The 22,550-nt window shown below is 30.6% G+C and overlaps 1 protein-coding gene and 1 long non-coding RNA gene across 2 annotated transcripts in view; both read left to right on the top strand.

Annotated features, from left to right (window-relative positions):
* The window catches only part of LOC411748 (protein kinase C-binding protein NELL1), a 75,231-nt gene that overhangs the window by 18,606 nt on the left and 34,075 nt on the right, over window positions 1–22,550 (top strand).
* Window positions 7,013–11,378, top strand: LOC102654659. Its single transcript, XR_408525.3, has 3 exons — window positions 7,013–7,793; window positions 10,174–10,454; window positions 10,806–11,378. It is a non-coding gene; the product is annotated as an uncharacterized LOC102654659 (long non-coding RNA).

Here is a 22,550-nt window from a genome sequence, read left to right as displayed (position 1 = left end):
GAATCAAATTTCATTCGAGTTAATATCTCACAGTTACGTTTTTAAAAATGTACGATATATTATTTATCATTCATCAGGGATACCAATATTGAAAAAAAAAGAATAAAATCTCATAATTTTCACAATTTGATATAAATTCGAATAAAATTCGCAATTTGAAATTAACTCAATTGTTATTGAAAATTTTTTAATACTTAATATCATTATCAAAGGAAAAATTATTTAGAATCAAATTTCATTCGAGTTAGTATTTCATACTTATGATTTTAAAAATGTACAATATATTATTTATTATTAGCCAATTTGATATCAATATTGAAAAAAAAAAAAAACAAAATCTCATAATTTTCACAATTTGGATATAAGTCTGAATGAAATTCGCAAATTGAAATCAATTCAATTGTTATTGAAAATTTTTTAATATTTACCAAAGGAAAAATTATTTAGAATCAAATTTCATTCGATATTAATATCTCACACTTACGTTTTTAAAAATGTACGATTTATTTATCATTAGGGATACCAATTGAAAAAAAAAAATAATTTTCGCAATACGAGTTGGAACGAAATTCGCAAATTGAAATCACACTTTGCCTCATTAACAATATCGGAGTAGAAAGGAATTGCAGAGGTGGTAGGTGTAGCTAAAGTCGAGTGACCTGCTGCCCCCAGTCTATCACCCCTTACATCCACCGTTCTCCTCGTGGCACCCTCGTGGCGTACACTCCTCTCCGCCCCTCCCCCCTGCGGCAACGTCCCTTCCACCTCCTCTGCCCAGCTTTTTCTCGGGGGTTCATCGATCGCCCCCAATCACCCACACCTGCCATCTTGCCTCTCTCTATCCCCTTAAAACCCTGAACGCTTTCTTACCTCGCTACTTTCTTCCTTACCGTTTTCTTTTTAGCTTTCTTTCTTTCTTTCTTTCTTTCTTTCTTTTCCTTCGCGACCGATGAAAATTTCTTTATCGAACCAACCTTCCTTCTGCCCCATTTCATATTTGAAATTGTGACGTTTATTTGAATCGATTTCACCATTTTATTGATGTTTGAAGAAGATTATTTTTTTCTATAATCAGTTGATGTTCAACTTTTCAATTTAAACACCAAAATAATTGAATCTTTTATCGTGATATCTAGAATTTTGTTAGAATCTTTTATATTATGATTAAGAATGAAATAATTTTTTTATTAAAATAATATGCAGAGAAATACGTCGTAATAATTGTTTAATTGAAAATTTTTTAATCAGCATTCGATGTCCCTTTTTTTTTTTATTCCAACGTCTTCGTCCTTCACATTCTTCCAGTTCTTTGAGCAGCCAAACCTCGGCTGGCCTCTTTATCTCGTGCAAACAGAGGTTTCATTTCACGGCTTTGTTCTCCCTCATCCCTTATTCCATTTCCGGTATCGGCCGGCCGTGAGTCTATCTTACTTTCCATCGAAATTAGTTTTTCTTCCAGATCGTTCACACCCCGTTCCTCATTCCTCTTTCTCGATGAGAAAAATAAACGTTTGTTTGCCTTCTTTTCCCCCTTAAAATCCTCTCTCACAATTATGAAAATTCTGAAGAACTTAACAAAAAAGAAAAAAGAAGGTTAAATTACAATTTAAAGTTTTATCCTTTAATAAATCCAATTTAAATTTTCAATCAACGAATGAAATTCTTTCTCTTTATTTAAAATCAATATTTGTGCGTAAATTTACATAAAGATTTGCAATCGATTAACATTTCCAAGCATCAGAGAAAAAAGAATTCTTTAGCGAGGGATCATTTCGAAGCGGAGAAGAAGAAATGTAACATCCATCATCTATTATTATTCCAGCAATCCCTGTCCGCCATTTGTTCCGCGGGCGCCGCCAAAATTACGATCGATGGGCTTAGAAGCCGACCGATCCCGAGGGGTCACGGCGGGGATATATAATATCGATGAGCCGAATATTAATGCTCTGTTCGTCGGTGGCGGCAATTGGTGCTAATTAGCGGCACGCATCTTCCTCAATTGAGGCTCGTTTCGACCGCCACCCCTTCGCCGATGCCATCGCGCGCCTTTCCACACGATGCTCGGCCTACACGTTCGGTAAGGTCACGGTCATTCCGACCGGCCTTAGAAATTTCAACAGCGGGACACACAAAGTAGGCCTCGTTCCCTATTCCCCTTTATTTCAATCCCTATTCATTCCTTTCGTATTCTTTTAAACGATTTTCAACTCGGAAATTAATTTTCGAGAATGAGAAACTTTATCATTTACCTCTTTCCTGTTCAGTGATAACGATTCACGTATATTTCCTTTATTTATTTACGATATTCAAATCTTTGTAGATCTTTCTTCGTTTTTTTGTTCGTAATGGAAATATTTTTCGTTTGGTTATAATTCTTGAAAATGAAAAATCCGAAATTGGATTATTTAAGCTCGTTTTCCTCGATAATAGAAGACTTGTAGGTTTTTTATTTTAATTTGTTATATTTTATCTCATTCTTAAATCTTTATTTTTGCAAAGGATATCGAACCGAAAGATTGCGTAAAATCATTGAATCATCGATAAGTTTTCGAACATCAAGAATAAATGTTTAAAAAAATATTTTTCGTCAAAATACTTCCTTTCGTATTCTTTTAAACGATTTTCAACTCGGAAATTAATTTTCGAGAATGAGAAACTTTATCATTCTCTTTCCTGTTCAGTGATAACGATTCACGTATATTTCCTTTATTTATTTACGATATTCAAATCTTTGTAGATCTTTCTTCGTTTTTTGTTCGTAATGGAAATATTTTTCGTTTGGTTATAATTCTTCGTTGAAAATGGAAAATCCGAAATTGGATTGTTTAAGCTCGATAATAGAAGGCTTGTAGATTTTTTATTTTAATTTCTGTTATAAATCATTCTTAAATCTTTATTTTTGCAAAGGATATCGAACCGAAAGATTGCGTAAAATCATCGAATCATCGATAAATTTTCGAACATCAAGAATAAATGTTTAAAAAAATATTTTTCGTCAAAATACTTCCTTTCGTATTCTTTTAAACGATTTTCAACTCGGAAATTAATTTTCGAGAATGAGAAACTTTATCATCCTCTTTCCTGTTCAGTGATAAGGATTCACGTATATTTCCTTTATTTATTTACGATATTCAAATCTTTGTAGATCTTTCTTCGTTTTTTTGTTCGTAATGGAAATATTTTTCGTTTGGTTATAATTCTTCGTTGAAAATGGAAAATCCAAATTGGATTGTTTAAGCTCGATAATAGAAGGCTTGTAGATTTTTTATTTTAATTTCTGTTATAAATCATTCTTAAATCTTTATTTTTGCAAAGGATATCGAACCGAAAGATTGCGTAAAATCATTGAATCATCGATAAATTTTCGAACATCAAGAATAAATGTTTAAAAAAATATTTTTCGTCAAAATACTTGTACTTGTAAATCTACGTACATCTCAATTTGATATTTTCGTGCGATGGATCTTCATCGCGTTTATACGCGTTCAATGTGATCGATGCATTATGCATGTCACGTATAAGAGTTCGATTTTGAAAGGTGTGCAAGTATCGGAATTGTGGCCGCATAAAATGATGAGAAACGGAAACGTCATGTTACCGTGATAACTTTTTACATATACGCATACAACATTTACACCAGCTATTAGCGTACCCACATGTTACGGAAAAAGGTGATGAATTTACATGTATGGAACAATAAATATCTATATCTCTTAGTTGCCTTCCCTTCAAAGTATCGTGGACATGCAATGTGCGAACAATTTTCAATACATCATAGTTTTTTTTTTGTAATTGTTTACATTATATTGAAGAATATCGTTATTGATGCTAATTTCATTGGATTTTTGATAAAATTGTGTATTTTAAAATTCAACAAAAAGTTTTATTATATTCTTATCTTATACAGATGTTGGTTTTGAGGATCATTTGCGTCTTTTATATTCATATTTATGTTTTTATTAAATAAGGAAATAATTATTGGTAATTAATGATCATTTTTTATTGTATACGAATTATATAATACTAATTATACAATTAGAAGAATTATCATTAATTATAATAAAATTAATTATAAATCTAAATTAATTATAAATTGGATGTAAAATATTTACAAATACAAGGCTTTAAATAATACAGGATATCATAAATTTATATTATATAAATTTCAATTATAATGATTAATTGTTTTCCAAAGAATTTTAATAAAAATTCTATTCTAATGAACAATTCATATTCCTACTAAAATTTAATATAACGTTTCTTAATTTTTTTTATCATTTTAGATTTTAGAATTAAAGATTTTCTATTTCTAAATAATTTAATTGCAAATTTTTACATTCATTCAATAAATTTCTTTGGTTCCAAAATTATAAAAAAACAATAAATATATTTCTTGAATTCTAAATATGAAATTATTATATTTCCCTATTTCAAATTCTAATTTTTAAATTGATAAATGATTTTAAATTTCGAGTTCTGAATTAAAGATTTTTTTTTCAATTTTAGTTTCAAAAATTTCTCAAATCCTATTTATATATTCTCGAATTATAGATTTTTCAAATAGACATTAGATTTTTTTTTTTTTTTTTTGAATTTCAAATCAAAATTTTGCATGACATGGTTATCACGTCATTTAATATTTCCGGTCACGATATTCAGTGGAATAATATAACATATACGGCTCGTTTGACACGCTGCGACGAATATGACGCACGCAATTTTCTAGGTCGTCACGACGCAGCAGGGAAGGTCAGGATTGGTTCAAGTCCAAGCGAGTCGTCGCGGCCGTCAACGTCGATGGTAACGGCGTTCGCCTTGTTGCTAGTTGAACTATAATTAGCGAATTTTGACACGGAGTTTCTTCAGTTCGCTGGAAACAGACCAAAGAAACATGCCTCTTCGATTTATCGCCATTGCCATTTCTCCTTAAATAGATATTGCTATAACACGATGAAGATATGAATCTTTCGTTAAAAGATATAAATCTTCTACGAGGTCGTTGCCAAGTTTAATAATCTGGTCATCCAGTAATTCCCATAAATGAATTTGATGTGTATCTTATCCAAAAATATGGACATAAATATCATAAAACTGTTATCATTTATTTCAACGTATTACACATTACCAATCATAAACAATAAATTTTTTTCAAAATAAATATAATAACTACTCTAAGGTTTTTGATTAGAAATATTCTTTAAGAAACTTGCTTCAAAAAGCATTTAACTTAAAAAAATGAAATGATGGATTTCTATGTATATTTATTTTGATATTAAATTGTTAGATAGAATATGCGTTACGTTTTATAAAAAGATAAAAAGAATTTAAAAAAAATAAATTTTAATTAAATATAATGTTATGAGTAACAGTATTATCGATACTTTCAAAGATATTGCAAGGCAATCGTAGATCTCCTTTGATTTATGTCTATTGCACGGCTTATAATGATTCTATCCCACCGATTATTCAACCTTCGAATATTATCCGACAGTTATACCATCTAGAATACCATGTAGATCCGATTTATCATAACAGATTTTGTTTTCTATTACAAATTACATGTTATCTTGAGAATCCTTTAAACCTAAAATGTTGTAAATAATTCAAATTGATTATTGATTATATTAAAACTATAATAGAAATGATTATTAATAATATAATTATCAATAATACTCATCTTATATACACAGATTAAGTCCTTGACGATCCGTGAACAATTTTATCCGTAAACATTTTTCAAATGTTTATTTATGGAAGATTAATAATCATTAGTATCGGAATTTTGAAATGAAAAAAAATCTAATACAATATCTATCAGCATTACCATGTGCGTTGACGTGTATACTCATACTCGAGAGTTTCACCCTTGACACCCCTTCTTCTTGCACTCAGCAGCCCACGCTCGCGATGAAGCTCCGCAGGTGGCCGGACCTCTTTAAAACGGTGTACCTCTACCATTCTGCGCTTTGATAATCTCAAGAAATCATGCTTTGATCTTATGATATCTTTTGATAATCTTCATAGATCGTTTTAGAAACTGTTGCTGAAATCTAATTACATCAAACATTAGGTTGTTTAAAATAAACTGTTTTTAAGAAAGATTTAATGCATTTTTTTTACCTTTGATAATTATATTCATTCCATGAAAAGATAAATTAATATATAAAGTCTTGAAACATTTGTAATTTGATTTTGTAATTTGTATTTATACACACTTGATGAATACTTATTTTCGATATTTGATTATATTTCTAAACTCGAAAGAAAGAGAAAAGTGGAAGTGTTTGCGAGGAAGAACAAGTTATTCTAGTTAACAACTATGTTTAAAAATAACCTCTCAAAATCGAAGGACAATTCAAAAAAAGTCGCATTGAATTTTCTTTATTTTGAATTTTTTAATTTCAAATAAATATTAATAATAAAACAAGGGATTAGTTCTAAGTTATAATAACAATTCAATTTCTTGCGTTATAGATTAGGTTAGGATTCGCTTTTTTAAGGAAGCGAAAAGAATGAGATTCTGATACAAATTTTATGATGCAATCTCGACAAACTACATTTTTATGTATTTAACTTTATTTCAATGCTTGTTTATATAAGTTATGATAATATTATCATACCGGAAGTTTTCGCAAACAACAACACATAATGTTTTTATGCGAAAAACGTTGCACCGTAACATTCGACTTCTGGCACGGTTGTTTAGTATCGAACATTGAAAAAATTCTAGCATTGCTTCGGCCTACGTGGTTTCCAGCTAGGCTAATAAAATATAAATATATAGGCCTGGCCACCCTGTGACATTCTTTGAAATATTATTTTTGAGAATTTGTTATTTTCTAGTTCTAGTATTGGTATCGTGTACACGAAAAGATGATGATACTATAAAGTGAAAAAATCCACTTGTGAATAAGAATCATAAGAAACTAGATTCTAGATTATGTAATTACATTATTAAAATTTTAAAGATAAAAGATAAAATATTCGAAAAGATAAAATTAAGAGATTTAAATCTCGATTATCCGATAGATAAGACGTCAATATCAATTGAATTACAATTTTTAAAGAATATTAAAACATAAAATTCTAAATTTTAATTCGTAGAAATCAAATCATCATTTCTTGACTGCAAATATTCTCGAATCTGCAATAACTAGCAGATGAGAATGTAAAATAAAACGAACAACTTACTTTCTTCGTGTTCCATACTCTCGTAACGAATTTTCAATTGCCATTAGAAGAAAAGCAGGAAATCGAAAGATGTATTTCGAGGTTATGTTCACTGCGTAACATTTGCAACGAACACTGCGACATGGAGGACGATCGAAGGATCTCGAGACTTACGTAAAACCCTTCGCGCTCGATCGAATTTCCTGACCACCCGGCGACAGTCTATACGACCATGTACGCCTATTACGTCGCCTTTACGATCTCCTCGTAAACGTCCAGGCCCGCGAAATTGATAGACCACTACGTTACACGAACGAACACACCCGTACACGCGATAGTCCCATCGTGGCAGCACGTACGATGTCTTCTTTCAACTCGCAAGATCGTTCCTCTACCGTATTCTCGATTTCTATCGTAAAAGGTCGATAATCAATAGGACAATCGATTTTTCAAATAGACCTGAAACGAGTCGCATAAAGACATTCGAACAAAATGGCGTTTTGTGTCGTAACGAAAGTTATCTTGTCCATCTATTCAAAACTACGAAACGATAGAAAAAGAATATTTCATAGTTCGAGATTATTTGTTTCCTGTTTCACGTTGAATTATATATAAAAAAAGAGGTCAGTATAAAATAATAAACTTTTATTATATAGAAAACTATCGATACAGGTAATATCGTATCAATTTTTCGTTAATTTGCCATTTTAAATAAATTTCGTCTTGGAATATCAAAAATTATTAGTTTTTTTACATCTTTTTATAGATATTGTATATGAAAATAAAAAAATTTTTTATATATATGAAAGATTATTGAATAATTTTCAAATCTTTTAAAATAGAGGTTAATTAGAGAGAGTAGAATAGTAGAAAAGCAATTTTCATTTGAGTAGATTTTGATACTTACATTAATATAAAATATTCTGACAATTCTACATTATTCCATCACTTTTGTGTCATGCAACGAGAATTTTGTATGTCAAGTAGGAAAAATCGTGCCAGAATATATTACAGATGTATATAGATCACATAGTTACATTCTACATAGTTATATAATAAATGATATTGATCAATCTTTGGATTGTGTGTGTGTGTGTGTATCAAAGGAAATATTAGGATAAACAAGTAAAAAAAGAAATTTCACTTTCAAGAAGAGAGATTCTCACAATTTACACAAAATATTCTGTCAGTTCCTCGTTAATTCGTCGCATTTATCCGCGTAAATGTGAATTTTGTTTTGCCAAGGGAAAAGAACTGTGTCACCGGTGACAGCATCGTACATCCACGTTACAATGAAGCTTTCGAAAATGAGACAACACGAAAGTCAAGCGTCGTAAAAAGCACGTAATAGTTTCAACCGGCCAATTCTGTAAGCGACTGATGACTTTACGAGCGAGACGCGACTCCAGACGCCGACCAGACGCGAATGGTTCAGCGCGAGTAAATCTAACCTCGCCTACGCTTGCTAAAACGGCGCCGGTGTCACAACGCGTAAAAATTATTTGCTACTAGTAGACAGCTACCGTTTTAAAAATACAGCGTCTAACTAACTGTTCTCGACACGGAGCACCTAGGATTTTTTATGGCACTGTGTGGATATGCAAATTGCTTTTTACGATATGAAGTTTCTAACCAATAACCATGCTTTCATAGTTTTTTTAATTTTTTAATCCGATTTTTTTAATTATTTCAATTAAACGATCATTTTAATTAAGGCAAAAATACAAATATTTTAAAATCAAATTAAAATAAATTAGGTTATAAAAAGAAAGGGGTTATAAAATATATTAGGTTATGTAATATATTAGGTTATAAAAATGATTCGTGACGAATTCTATATATTTAATAGATAGTTTTAGATTATACATTATTATGAATATTAATTAATCAAATTCAAATTTAAATCTCAAAAAAAAAAGAAATGTTAAATTTCAAATTAAATATAATAATTGAAATTATATACTAATATCACAATATTATATAAATTTCAGTTCACTATCAAAGATGATATAAAGTCACTTGATGTTTTAATCGTTTCGATAATGATTATTGAATAACCCGTCGTTACTCCGTACGCGCGAAATTTAAATTTGCCAGACGTTCGTAGTAAAAAAAAAAAAGTCAGAAGAGATGACGGAGAAGCGAATGAAGTGGCAGACGACGCGGACGACAAGAAGGGAATTGTAAAGTCGTCATAATTGATTGCATCTTTCGCAAGTAGAGAGGCGAAGCTCGAAGAGGAGGCTGAAAGGAAGAAGACAGTGGAAGAGGACGAGTGGCTCTCTAGCTGATACAAGAGCCGTTGACATTACCGCGTTGCTCCTCGTCGCGAAACCACGCGCCACCCACCGAGCACCGTGATTTTTATTTCGGCTGGCAATAAACAGATCCATCGTGACTTTTTTCTCTCTTTCTTCCTCTTCTCGCTTTATGATCTTTCTCCTCTTTATTCTTTTTTTTCTCTTTCTCTCTCTCTCTCATTTTCTTCTTTTATGACGATCGTTCTTCGACAACAGAGGACATTATCAATAGTAAAAGATGTATTATTTATAATAATTATAATTTCAAAGAGGTATTTTATTATTCAATTATTCCACGAGTAAAGTGTTTCTCTCGTTTCAATTATATAAGTTGTTTCAAAATTAATATTAACGTTGAGTCAATGAATGAGAAAATAAATTATCTTTACAATTTTTTTTTTCTCTTTTAATCAATTTAATTGAAAAATGAAAATGCAATAATTTATTTGTAACAAGAATATTGTTTTTTTTCTACTCTATTCTTCTACTCTATTATCTTCTTTATTTAATAAGTTTAATGGAAGGAAATTGTCACGTTTTAGCAGAAGGATTTTAATTATGTATTATTTATTTCAAATGGTAAAAACTTTTTTAAACTTTTTGAAATCTCGTTATCTCGACAGATGACAAAATCCAACTTAAAGTTTCATCGAGTAGTTTTTCTAATGCATTTTATTGTATCAATTTTCATTTAAACGTACAGATAACAATGCCGAGTCGAGACGAAACGCAATCGATGCCAGGCCACTGTTTTTCTCCTGTCTTTGAACGTGTGAATGCCTTCGCCATATCGCATCAAGGACGGATTGCCTCTTTCATAGTGTTTTCGTGAGACGAATTTCTGGAACGTTGTCTCTTTACAACCGTGTGAAAAGATCGAAACGGAAATAAAATCCTTCTCACTCCTAAAAATCCATTTTACTACCGTCCATGTTGGAAATTCCTTACACGGAGGACGAATATCCTCAAATAATATTCAAAAAGGTAATATATTAAAATGTTTATTATTTGATATTTTACTATTTCTTTTTCATATTTTATTTCATCATTGAGACACTTATATTATATATGTATCTTCTACTGTCACGTTAGAAAACTACTTGTAAATATTGATTCTTCTTCTAAATAATCATAAAGCATCCAAAATTTGCCACATACATTCGATATTTGTATTTTATCTATCTTCAAGGAAAGAAAGTTCGTATTACAAGTCCTCTATAAAAGAAAGCTCTCCAACTTTTGATCACACCGATAACCTTGAAATTCATACTGTTTTTTCCTTATTACGAACAACTAAAGAGTTCGTCAGAAGTTGTTGTGATTTCTTTTCTTAAGAAGCCCTTTGGAGAAATGGCGGGTGATTGATGTCAAACACACAACACAGATCACCCTGGGGGATCGACGATCCCGTTTCACCAACGACCTCGACTCATCAAGGACAATCCTTATCGGGGGTAATAGACACGAAGGATTTTGCGATGAAGCGAAGCAACAGAAAAACAAAATCTAACGATGAATCGAGAGAGTATCCTCGAGCAAATGGGAGCACCCTCGTCAACCACAATTTTCCATCGAGTTCTGTCTTCTTACTGTCAAGGTCGAGGCAGATTGTCACAGCGAGGAGGGCACGATGATTATCGCGTATTCCGTCGACTATGGATCTCTGTCGACTACTGAGAAAATCTTCTCGAAGGGATGCCAGATTATCGCGATTGTTGCTCGAATTACTTCTGACTTGAGCAAGAAGTTTGTCTGTGGTTCGATAATAATGGCTGCCAATGTTTATATTATAACAAATATTATGTTGTGTCGTGGTACGGTTTCGACGATTGGATGCTTATCTTTGATCATTTTATTCTAAGTAATTTCGTAGAAATATTTTTTGGCTTATTCTTAATGTTTCTTACAGTGTTTAGAATTTTATTTTATTTTTATCATACAAAGTTTTAATTCCAAATTATATTTCTATTATGACTGAAATATAATTTGCTTGAATAGAGACTTAATTTAAGGATAAAGATAAATGAATATTGTAATTACAAAATGAAATTAAAACTTATTAATGATGTAATAACTTATATATATATACATAAGTTATGACATCTTTTTAAATCATAAACATATATAAAGAAAACATACGTTTCTATAACATTTTTGTTTCTGTGCTTAATGTAGGGATTACTAGAGAAGTTTGGAACCTAAGTTTAACCTTAAAATTTACTAGACGTTCTACGAAGTCAAAATAATGGAGAAAAAGATGATAAACAGAATAGAGGGAGGCTGTAAGATGGAAAATGGCCGAATGTATGGTCGAACGAAAGGGAATGCAATTAAAGGGGGCCGTGGAAATGGGAAATAATGAATTCAAGCCCCGTTTCTGCCCGTGCGCTCCCGGGGGATTGCCGTGTACGATTCAAGGGGTGGGAAGGAAGGTGAAGATTATTCCGGCCTGCAAAGGGAATCTGGAAGCTATGACCTACTTCAATTTGCCTTCTCCACATTCGTAGGCACTCCACGTTCTTGACTTTCGTCGTAGTTGTCGTGCTTGTCGTTTGCCTTGTTGCTCCGCTCCTCCTCCTCCTCCCCCTCTCCCTCCCCTCTCTTCCCTCCTTTCCCCCCGCCGCGGCCTTTTGCCACCAGGCAGTCGGAAAAAGAGAAAGAGAAGAAGAGTGGCGGTGGAATCGAATAATAAATTCGAGGGAACATTATTTTTGGCTCCCTGTTTCCTCGCCCGGCCGAACTCTCTTTTCACCGATTGTTGCTTTTAGGCTGGAGGGCTTGTTATATATGCGTTCGATAAATTGAACGCGATTCCCCCGTCCTTGTCGATGTTTTCGGTCTACTTTAAACTGTTTTCCTCGAGCAGTCTTATGGGGGATTGTTCCGCGGGGTTCCTTAAAATAACCGAATTTATCTTGTTCTGTGTATATTGTTGTATGTTGAGGATATATTTTTGAATCTTTGGGCAAATTTATGGGATGTGTATGTTTTTTCTTTCTTTTTTTTGCTTTTCCTTTTCTTTTTCTTTCTTTTTTTAAATAGAATACAATCACATCAAAGAATTGTACAAGATGATATAGATGATACGTGGATACGTAACTTAACACAATGATTATCAAAGATATCTTTGACAGTGAATAATTATTAAAAAGAAAACGTGATTTGTTAATTTTAATTTTTTTCTTTGCGAAGGAAATTCAAAGTTTTTGGAAGTTTTGGAAGATATGCTTAAGTTTGTTTGTTGGTGATTATTTCAAGAAACGGCTAATTTATGTGAATTCCATGGATACACCTCCCGCAAGGCAGGTGTTGCACAAGCAGATCGCGTTGCAACACCTGGCGCCCCATACATTCCCCATATGACAACTTCCCTTCCTCCATTTACCGCTAAATATAACAGGAACTAGCATTTCTGCCTCGTTAGAGGACTAATTACGAGAGAGAAATTCCTAAGTCTTGTTGGAAAGTAAATATAATTTTTGTCTACTATAACTCAAATAGCCTGATCCCCTTAATGAGCGTGTTCTTGAAACAAGCTGTATCCCTATAAATAAAAAGGAAGAACAGGAAAAATTTATACTTGTCATCAGTACTATCTTTTCACAATCATTGATAGAATATCAGTAATTTTTTTATTGAATAACTACAACTTTATGTGTTAATATATTTCATTTGTAGATTTTTTTTCTTTCTTGATTTAAATAATCTAATAATTATTGATTTCTCTTTTGTGCAAGTTAAGAAATTCTATTTATAGTCAATATTTTTTTCTATCATTATTTCTTTTTTCACATGGATCATATAATTTTAAAATTTGAAAAAATCTTCAATGAAACTTTCAAACTTTAAAATAAATTATTCTTTTTAAAATCATAGAAAATTTGTTTCCTAATATATAATATGTGTATACAGTAATTTTTTTTATTGAATAACTACAACTTTATGTGTTAATATATTTCACTTGTAGATTTTTTTTCTTTCTCTAGATTTAAATAATCTAATAATTATTGATTTCTATTTTGTGCAAGTTAAGAAATTCTATTTATAGTCAATATTTTTTTCTATCATTATTTCTTTTTTCACATGGATCATATAATTTTAAAGTTTGAAAAAATCTTCAATGAAACTTTCAAACTTTAAAATAATAAATTATTCTTTTTAAAATCATAGAAAATTTGTTTCCTAATATATAATATGTATATACAATGATTTTTTTATTTTCAAAACATTTTATTTTTATTTTATTACATGATTTTTTAATCTGTTCAATTTCATTGAGATCATTAGATATAAAATACATCCAGGATCATTACAAAGTAAAGAAACTGTACAAACTATCTCCGTTATGCTCTTGTTTGCTCTTAAAACAAGAAAAAATATAGATGAAAATCTGTTCAGAATTCCATTGGCGTCCAACAATCCGTCCCTTTTAACTGTATTAGTCTGTTTGCACCCGTTGAAACTGTGACATGGCAGATCGGCTGATCCAACAAAATTGATTTCAACTGCTGTTTTCGAGAGAAGGTGTTCTAGAAACCGACAACGATCGTTCACGTTCAACCTGCATCGCTCGGAAGTAGGCTGAAAGGGAGGAAACGAGGACGTGTCCTGTAGGTGGCTGCATCCGCAATGAAAAACTCGTAATTGTGTCGAAGGAAATGAGGTACATTTTCCACGAGAATCGGGCATTTATTGCTGCATCGATGCAGAAAATTTAGGGAATTTTTACATTAACTTTGGAATAATTTAGCTTTTGGTTTATAACTTTAGAATTTTTTCCAATTCTCTAACATAAAATTATAGATATTTTATTAATTGTAATAAACAATCAATGATCTCAAGAATAACTATTAATTATTAAATTTTAAATTAATATAACTTTATTAGAATTTCATTTGTCTGAATTCATTCGACAGTTTTCCCAGATCAGATTACTTGTTCAAATAGTAGAAATTCAGATAATTGAATTCAACGAGTACATTCAATAAATGTGATTTTATGTTAAATCTTGATCAATTATATTTTCTTTCTGCAAATAAAACTTTAATCATAAAAATTAATATAATCTAATATCTGAGGATAGTTTATAATTTGAACAAATGTTATTTGAAGATCTTGATCAATCATCATAACTCTTGTATACAATTATATTTATTTATGTAGATCTTTTGCGTGGTTTCCACTCATATATCTTGAAAGCAACAAAACAATCTAAACATTATATCTGATGTTTAGATGTTTCATTTATATTGTTTATCATTATTCCTATCTCACACTTGTCATCTTCAATTCTAAAATATTAAATAGTAGTATAATTAAACGTGATAGACATTATAAAGTAATTTATTACACATCACTCAATGTTTTTCTTTTATTGAGATTTTCTATAACAATATCATGATATTCAATATTAATAAAATTATATAATATTCATCCATTTATCCATTATCTGCTACTACTTTTTTTTACTTTTTTTTTGTTTGTTTACAAAACTAAATTAAATGTTTCCTCTAATATTTTTCACATTGTTATTCCATAACATTTATTAAAATATAACAATATAACAATATCTCCAAGTGTTGATTATTAGTGATATTAATATATTCAATATGTTGTGATTTTAAACCTATCTTCTCACATTATATATTCAGATACGTATATCATAACTAGAAAAGATAGATAAAGGTTCAAAAACTATTAAGTGAAAGATACGGGCGGTCGTTGTGTCCGGATTTTGCCGAGTTCACTGGCGCAATGCGGGGCGGCCAGACAACATGGCGCACCCTTTTCTGGCGCGTTCAAATTACACGCATTCAATCGCAAACAAACACGTGTATAAAGATGCATCACGTTATTTGTTTCGTCGTTTCATTGATCACCGTACAAAATCAATTAACTACTTACAATGACAAATTTATCAAATCTGATAAATTAAATTTTCTAATTTTTTACTTCATTCAAATTTATCAATCTAAACTATATTTTCATGTATACTAATCCACTCCACATGGATTAATAATTTTAATCGATTGTTGTGTCATTTCTTCTCCAAAATTTTTTTAGAAAATTGTTATATTTGATTAGATGATTACGAGTGTCGATAGATACACGTTTTGAAAGAAAGTTTTGGAAAAGGAAGCATTTTCATGATCGATGAATTGAATATGGTCCTTGACCACGGGTACAAAGGAACCCAGCTTCACGCATCGTTACCTTTCGAGTACTTTTTTTTTCTCTCTCTCTTCTTGGCACGTGCCTCTCTGTTTCCCTTCCTGTCACGAATCATTTTCCTTACGCGCCACTACTACGGTAATTCGGAACAGGTGTTAAGTTCCCTCTGAAACGGGTTATTCAAAACGCGTATATTAATTAAGCTTTTTTCTTTTTCTTTCTTTGGTTACGAAATTATAAATTCTATATCTTCGTTCTATTATTAATTCAATAGTAGAAATTTCTTTTAATAAACGTGAAAGTAAAATTAAAAGTAACTTTATTGCACTGTGATTATCGTGAATGAAGGAGGATGAGAAGGATATTTTTAATGAAAATATCGATTAATTTCTCGTTCTTTTATTTATACGTACGTATATAATCTCGCGTTGACGAGATTTTTTAACGAGAAAATTTGCTGGCTGCGAGGCTAAAAAGGCCTGTGCGCGCAATTATCGAGAGCAGTTCGAATCCTTTTCATCACGAACACCTGTTTTAACCAATTATTTCGACCTTGACCCAGGTTTAGGTTTAGCGGCACTCGAATTCTTCGACACGGAGTGGCGTTCTTGAATTTTCCACGCTACTCTTCGCGAATTTCGTTCGCTGCTTAACCTCAAATTCGTTTTGCACTTAAACCCTACTCTCGGAAAATGGCCTCACATTTTATTATATGTATATATATATGTAAGCTGTAATTTTTTCTTTAAAATTTATTTTGAAATATATAATTTTAATCAGAGAAACATCGATTTTGCTTCGAATGGTTTGAAATACTTTAAATTATTATTTGAAGATAATTCTTCTGAAAGAAAAATGAATATTAAGGAATAAACCAATATTGGAAAATTTCTTCGACAATAATTTTTAAACGATTATCTTTCTGTACTTTGAAGTATTTAATTTTAATCAGAGAAACATCGATTGTATTTTGAAGTGTGATTTGAAATACTTTAAATTATTATTGGAAGACAATTCTTCTGAAAGAAAAGTGAATATTGGAAAATTTCTTTTATTTATTTTGAAGTATTTAATTTTAATCAGAGAAACATCGATTGTATTTTGAAGTGTGATTTGAAATGCTTTAAATTATTATTATTGGAAGACAATTCTTCTAAAAAAAAAATGAATATTAAAAAAAAAAAGAAATAAACCAATATTGGAAAATTTCTTTTCTTCAACAATAATTTTTAAACGTCTTCGTGTATTTTAAAATATTTAATTTTAATCAGAGAAACATCGATTGTATTTTGAAATGTGATTTGAAATACTTTAAATTATTATTGGAAGACTCTTAAGAAGAATTCTTCTGAAAGAAAATATTAACAAATAAATCAATTTCTTTTCGACAATAATTTTTAAATGATTATGTCTTCGTGTATTTTGAAATATTTAATTTTAATCAGAGAAACATCGATCGTATTTTGAAGTGTGATTTGAAATACTTTAAATTATTATTCGAAGACAATTCTTCTGAAAGAAAAATGAATATTGGAAAATTTTTTTTCTTCGACAATAATTTTTAAACGATCATCTTCCTGTATTTTGAAGTATTTAATTTTAATCAGAGAAACATCGATCGTATTTTGAAGTGTGATTTGAAATACTTCAAATTATTATTCGAAGACAATTCTTCTGAAAGAAAAATGAATATTGGAAAATTTCTTTTCTTCGACAATAATTTTCAAACGATTATATCTTCGTGTCTATTAAAAAATTCGTGAGACAACACGTGTAGCATTCTCAATTCAAGTTCAAACGGGCCATTACGATTTCACGGTGGTATTTTTGGCGCATTAAATCTAAATTTGATCTCGATAAAAATCTTTCACGAGCGTGCATAATGCGGAGAGGGGGAGGACGGGATCGATTATTTGAAGTTTGTCGATTATTTAAAGGGCGAGTCGCGGTAGCGTCCTCGAGTGCCTCGTCAATCGTCCTCAATCGAGACTGGAGTGTGCAACATCGACGATGATTGACAGTTAATGGAAAAGGGTGGACCAAATAGATGACAACTATTCAGTTATCGGTTACTTCAATGTAAAATTCATATAACGAATCGCGATTCAAAAAAGATTTCGAAGCTCTCTGCATCTACGTTCGATTATTTTTATATTATTTCTTCCCCTTAATTTTATAAATAATAAACTCGTTCGATGTATCATGACGAGTTTTCTATTGATTATTATCGAACCAATTTACTTGGAATACAACTATAATATTCCGAATACTTTAATATCTATGCAATTTTTATGAAGAAGAGTATCAAAGAAGAATACGGAATATTCAAGTAAGATTCTTAATCGTTAATTCATTATTCGTTTGAAAAATGAATAAAGTAATATCATAAAAATTAAATCAAACTAAAATTCCCAGAAACTATATATCTATGAAAAACTTTACAAAATTCTATCCTTTTACATCTAATAATCATCCCCTATTATTTCAAAATTCGTGATACAACACGTAATATTCTCAATTCAAGTTCAAATGGGCCATTACGATTTCACGGAGGTATTTTTGGCGCATTAAATCTAAATTTGATCTCGATAGAAATCTTTCACGAGCGTGTATAATGCGAGGGGGACAGGATCCATTATTTGAAGTTTGTCGATTATTTAAAGGGTTAGATTAACTCAAATCAACATTATTAAAATTTTACTACGAATCTTTAAAAGAAACTTTATCATTTCTACCCTCCAAAAGAAGAAGAAGAAGAAGAAGAAGAAAACTTCCTAATTTTCATCTACCAAAAATTCGTCGAGAAGAGATTAACTCAAATCAACATTATTAAAAATTCACAAAATTTCACTACGAATCTTTAAAAGAAACTTTATCATTTCTACTCTCCAAAAGAAGAAGAAGAAAAAGAAAACTTCCTAATTTCCATCTATCAAAAATTCGTCGAGAAGAGATTAACTCAAATCAACATTATTAAAAATTCACAAAATTTCAAATTACGAATCTTTAAAAGAAACTTTATCGTTTCTACCCTCCAAAAGAAGAAGAAGAAGAAGAAAACTCTCTAATTTCCATCTACCAAAAATTCGTCGAGAAGAGATTAACTCAAATCAACATTATTAAAAATTCACAAAATTTCACTACGAATCTTTAAAAGAAACTTTATCGTTTCTATCCTCCAAAAGAAGAAGAAGAAGAAAAAGAAAACTTTCTAATTTTCATCTACCAAAAATTCGTCGAGAAGAGATTAACTCAAATCAACATTATTAAAAATTCACATTATTAAAATTTCACTACGAATCTTTAAAAGAAACTTTATCATTTCTACCCTCCAAAAGAAGAAGAAGAAGAAGAAGAAGACTTCCTAATTTCCATCTACCAAAAATTCGTCGAGAAAATAACCTCTGGCAATGGCCATCCAACAGGATTCCCGCTGATCCGCCGAAATTCAGTCAGCGCCACCCCAAAACGAGACGAAGCAGGCTAACGAACATACGGCGTGCCCCGGGAGAAGCGTCGCAGGAGGGAGAAACGCGGCACGCGTCAACGAAGGGTGGCACAAAAGGCTGGGAAATGGAGAGCGAATTGCTCATTATCGAGTGGTCAGGATGCGTCGAGGGGGATTTCATCTAGGAGCTCCTCCTGGAAGGATAAAGAAAGGCTACGCTTTCGCTTTTCCTAGGGGGAGGGGAGGGAGTGACGAGGAGATCCGTCGGAGGAGGGAATGAATCGCGTGAAAATTGAACTGCCCCAATCGCGACAACCGTGGGGAATTTTCTTTAAGGGAAAAGCTTTAACTTTCATTCTCTGTTCATCCTGTGGGATCAATCACCCTCCTCGACCAGTTTCTCGTCCATGTGGTAAATAGGGGAAGTGATTCGGACGAATTTACGAAAAATATCGCTTTTTCTGATCTTTAACGAATTTTTGAGAAAAATTGCAACGTTTCTTTTTCTTTTTCTTTTTGTGAACAATAATATAATTTTTATTAAACGATATTGATATGAATTTGATATTGATATTGATATTGAAATGATATTTGTAGCAGAATTATTAATTGATTAATTGAAAAGTAGGAAAATTTTTAAGAAAAATTGTAATTATGCGTTTCTTTTTCTTTTTCTTTTTGTGAACAATAATATAATTTTTATTAACGATCGTGATATTTGTAGCAGAATTATTAATTGATTAATTGGAAAGTGTAGGAAAATTTTTAAGAAAAATTGCAATTATGCGTTTCTTTTTCTTTTTCTTTTTGTGAACAATAATATAATTTTTATTAAATGATATTGATATGAATTTGATATTGATATTGATATTGAAATGATATGATCATGATATTTGTAGCAGAATTCTTTTTCTTTTTCTTTTTGTGAACAATAATATAATTTTTATTAATCATGATATTTGTAGCAGAATTATTAATTGATTAATTGAAAAGTGTAGTTTCTTTTTCTTTTTCTTTTTGTGAACAATAATATAATTTTTATTAATCGTGATATATGTAGAATTATTAATTGATTAATTGAAAAGTGTAGTTTCTTTTTCTTTTTCTTTTTGTGAACAATAATATAATTTTTATTAATCGTGATATTTGTAGCAGAATTATTAATTGAAAAGTGTAAGAAAATTTTTAAGAAAAATTGCAACGATTACAGTTTCTTTTTTTTTTTTCTTTTTGTGAACAATAATATAATTTTTATTAAATGATATTGATATAAATTTGATATTGATATTGATATTGAAATGATATGATCATGATATTTGTAATAGAATTCTTTTTCTTTTTCTTTTTGTGAACAATAATATAATTTTTATTAATCGTGATATTTGTAGCAGAATTATTAATTGAAAAGTGTAGTTTCTTTTTCTTTTTCTTTTTGTGAACAATAATATAATTTTTATTAATCCTGATATTTGTAACAGAATTATTAATCGATTAATTGAAAAGTATATGAAAACGTAGATTTTTCGAAGCTTGAGCTTTAGCTACGCGTTGAAGATTGAAAAATTGAAAATAATAATTTCTTCTTAATTTATTGGGGATGGGATCAGGGACGACGAGCGGCGCGGGAATAGCATAATCGCGGAGAGATTTTAAAGGAATACCGTGCTTCAATTTCCAAGCAGGCTTTTAGCAAGCTTCCGGATTGACTCCTTCCCCGGAAGTTCTTTCCTTTTACGCCACGGACGAGTTCCAAATGGCCGTACTTCAGCGAACTGCTTTCTGAACACGCGTATCTTTTCACGTATATACTCCACTCCACTCGCACCGGTCTTACTATCGCGATAATGTGTTCGAGGTTCAGTGTACTCCAAGAGGAAGAAAGTAATTTGTCATTGTCTAGTTAATTTTACCAATGTGAAAAACGTATTTATCACATTTTTCTATCTTCGATAACGCAATCTTTAATATTTTCGTATGTTTGGAAGGAAATCAGATTTATAAATTATATAAACGTATTATTACAATGATATATATATAAATCAAGCTTAATTTATGTAATCTATACCTTCTTAGTTTCTGACAAATGAGTCACACAAAATCAACTTCGATGGAAGATACGAAATCAATTTCTTTTTTCCTCTGAAAAATTTATTCCCCTATAATTAGATAAAAATCTTGTAATTTTAATAATGAAATAAGAAAGTGGAGTTGATTGAATTTAATTTTCCAGTGACTTGAAAATGGAAGCAGAAGAGGAAGACGAATCGATCATTCGATTTTTTTTCGTCTCGATAAAAATATTCTTTCTCATCTTGGATATATTTACATTTGGGGATTAATGGGGATATTTTAGTTACAAACTACTGCTTCAACGCGAGAATGGCTCTCGTGTTTCATGCAAGGCCGTGGATAAAATCAGCGCAACTGTCGGACTTCCATCGTGCTTGTCAATATGCATTACGTATGCTGCGCGATTAAATATTCAAGACACGTTTAAAAATTGACCGATAAAAAGATCGATCGATGCGAACACTTTGATCCTAGTAGTCCGGGGAATTATTTAAATGGCTTTTGAATTCATAAATTCGATCAGGCATCGATAAAAAAAAAAGAAATTTTAACAACATCAAGGTTGGAATATTTCGAAAATTTCGCGTCCATTTCACAACTTTCCCAAATATTTTGCAACAAATTTTAGAGATCAATGGGATAATCATTTTGTAAGATAAATAAATAAGTAAGTAATACATATATAATATTTATTCTCGTATCTTAAATTATTTAGAATGAAACACAATTTTGATTTGATTGCAGTTTTAAATCAGAATCACTAATTAAACCAATTAAGAGTTTCCACAATCGTGGAACAGTTATTCTAATGGAATTCCATGGAAAATAGTTTGGTCTAGTTGAAAATCGTTAACTACTTTTATCTAAATGAAGTTTCACTTTCTAATCTCAAAAGTATTGAAGTGTTAAAATATTTCTTTAAAGAAAAAAAATAAGATAATGAACAGGTAATTCATTTATACTTAATATATTCCATTTATTATAAGGATAAAAAAAAAGTTTAACAAAGAATATTAATAAATTGGTAGATATATTCAAAACGAATGCTCATTATTTTTATTCAAACACGTTTCAAGTTTTGCTTAATCTCTATGGCTGTTATTATAACAAAACACGATAAACACTTCGTCACTTTGCAATGCAACGAACCCTCGTTAAAAGATCTCTCTGTATTTTTATTTTCATAAAAAATTTCGGTCATTAACCACCCTTTTTAAATTCGACGCCAATATTACATTCCTTTCGTCGCTTCACGAACATCGTTCGAAAATAAAGTGAAATTGACGAATAAAAAAAAATATTTCAATCATAAATGTTTTAATAAATTTTCGTTTTTTCCTAATATTTTTCACGAATTTTTATTATAAAACAAATTATTATTGATGTTATTC

Source organism: Apis mellifera, linkage group LG7, assembly GCF_003254395.2.
Source record: "Apis mellifera strain DH4 linkage group LG7, Amel_HAv3.1, whole genome shotgun sequence".
In the NCBI taxonomy this organism is placed as follows: Eukaryota; Metazoa; Arthropoda; class Insecta; order Hymenoptera; family Apidae; genus Apis; species Apis mellifera.
Note: the sequence above shows the minus strand (reverse complement) of the source record. Positions and strands in the feature narration are given on the sequence as shown.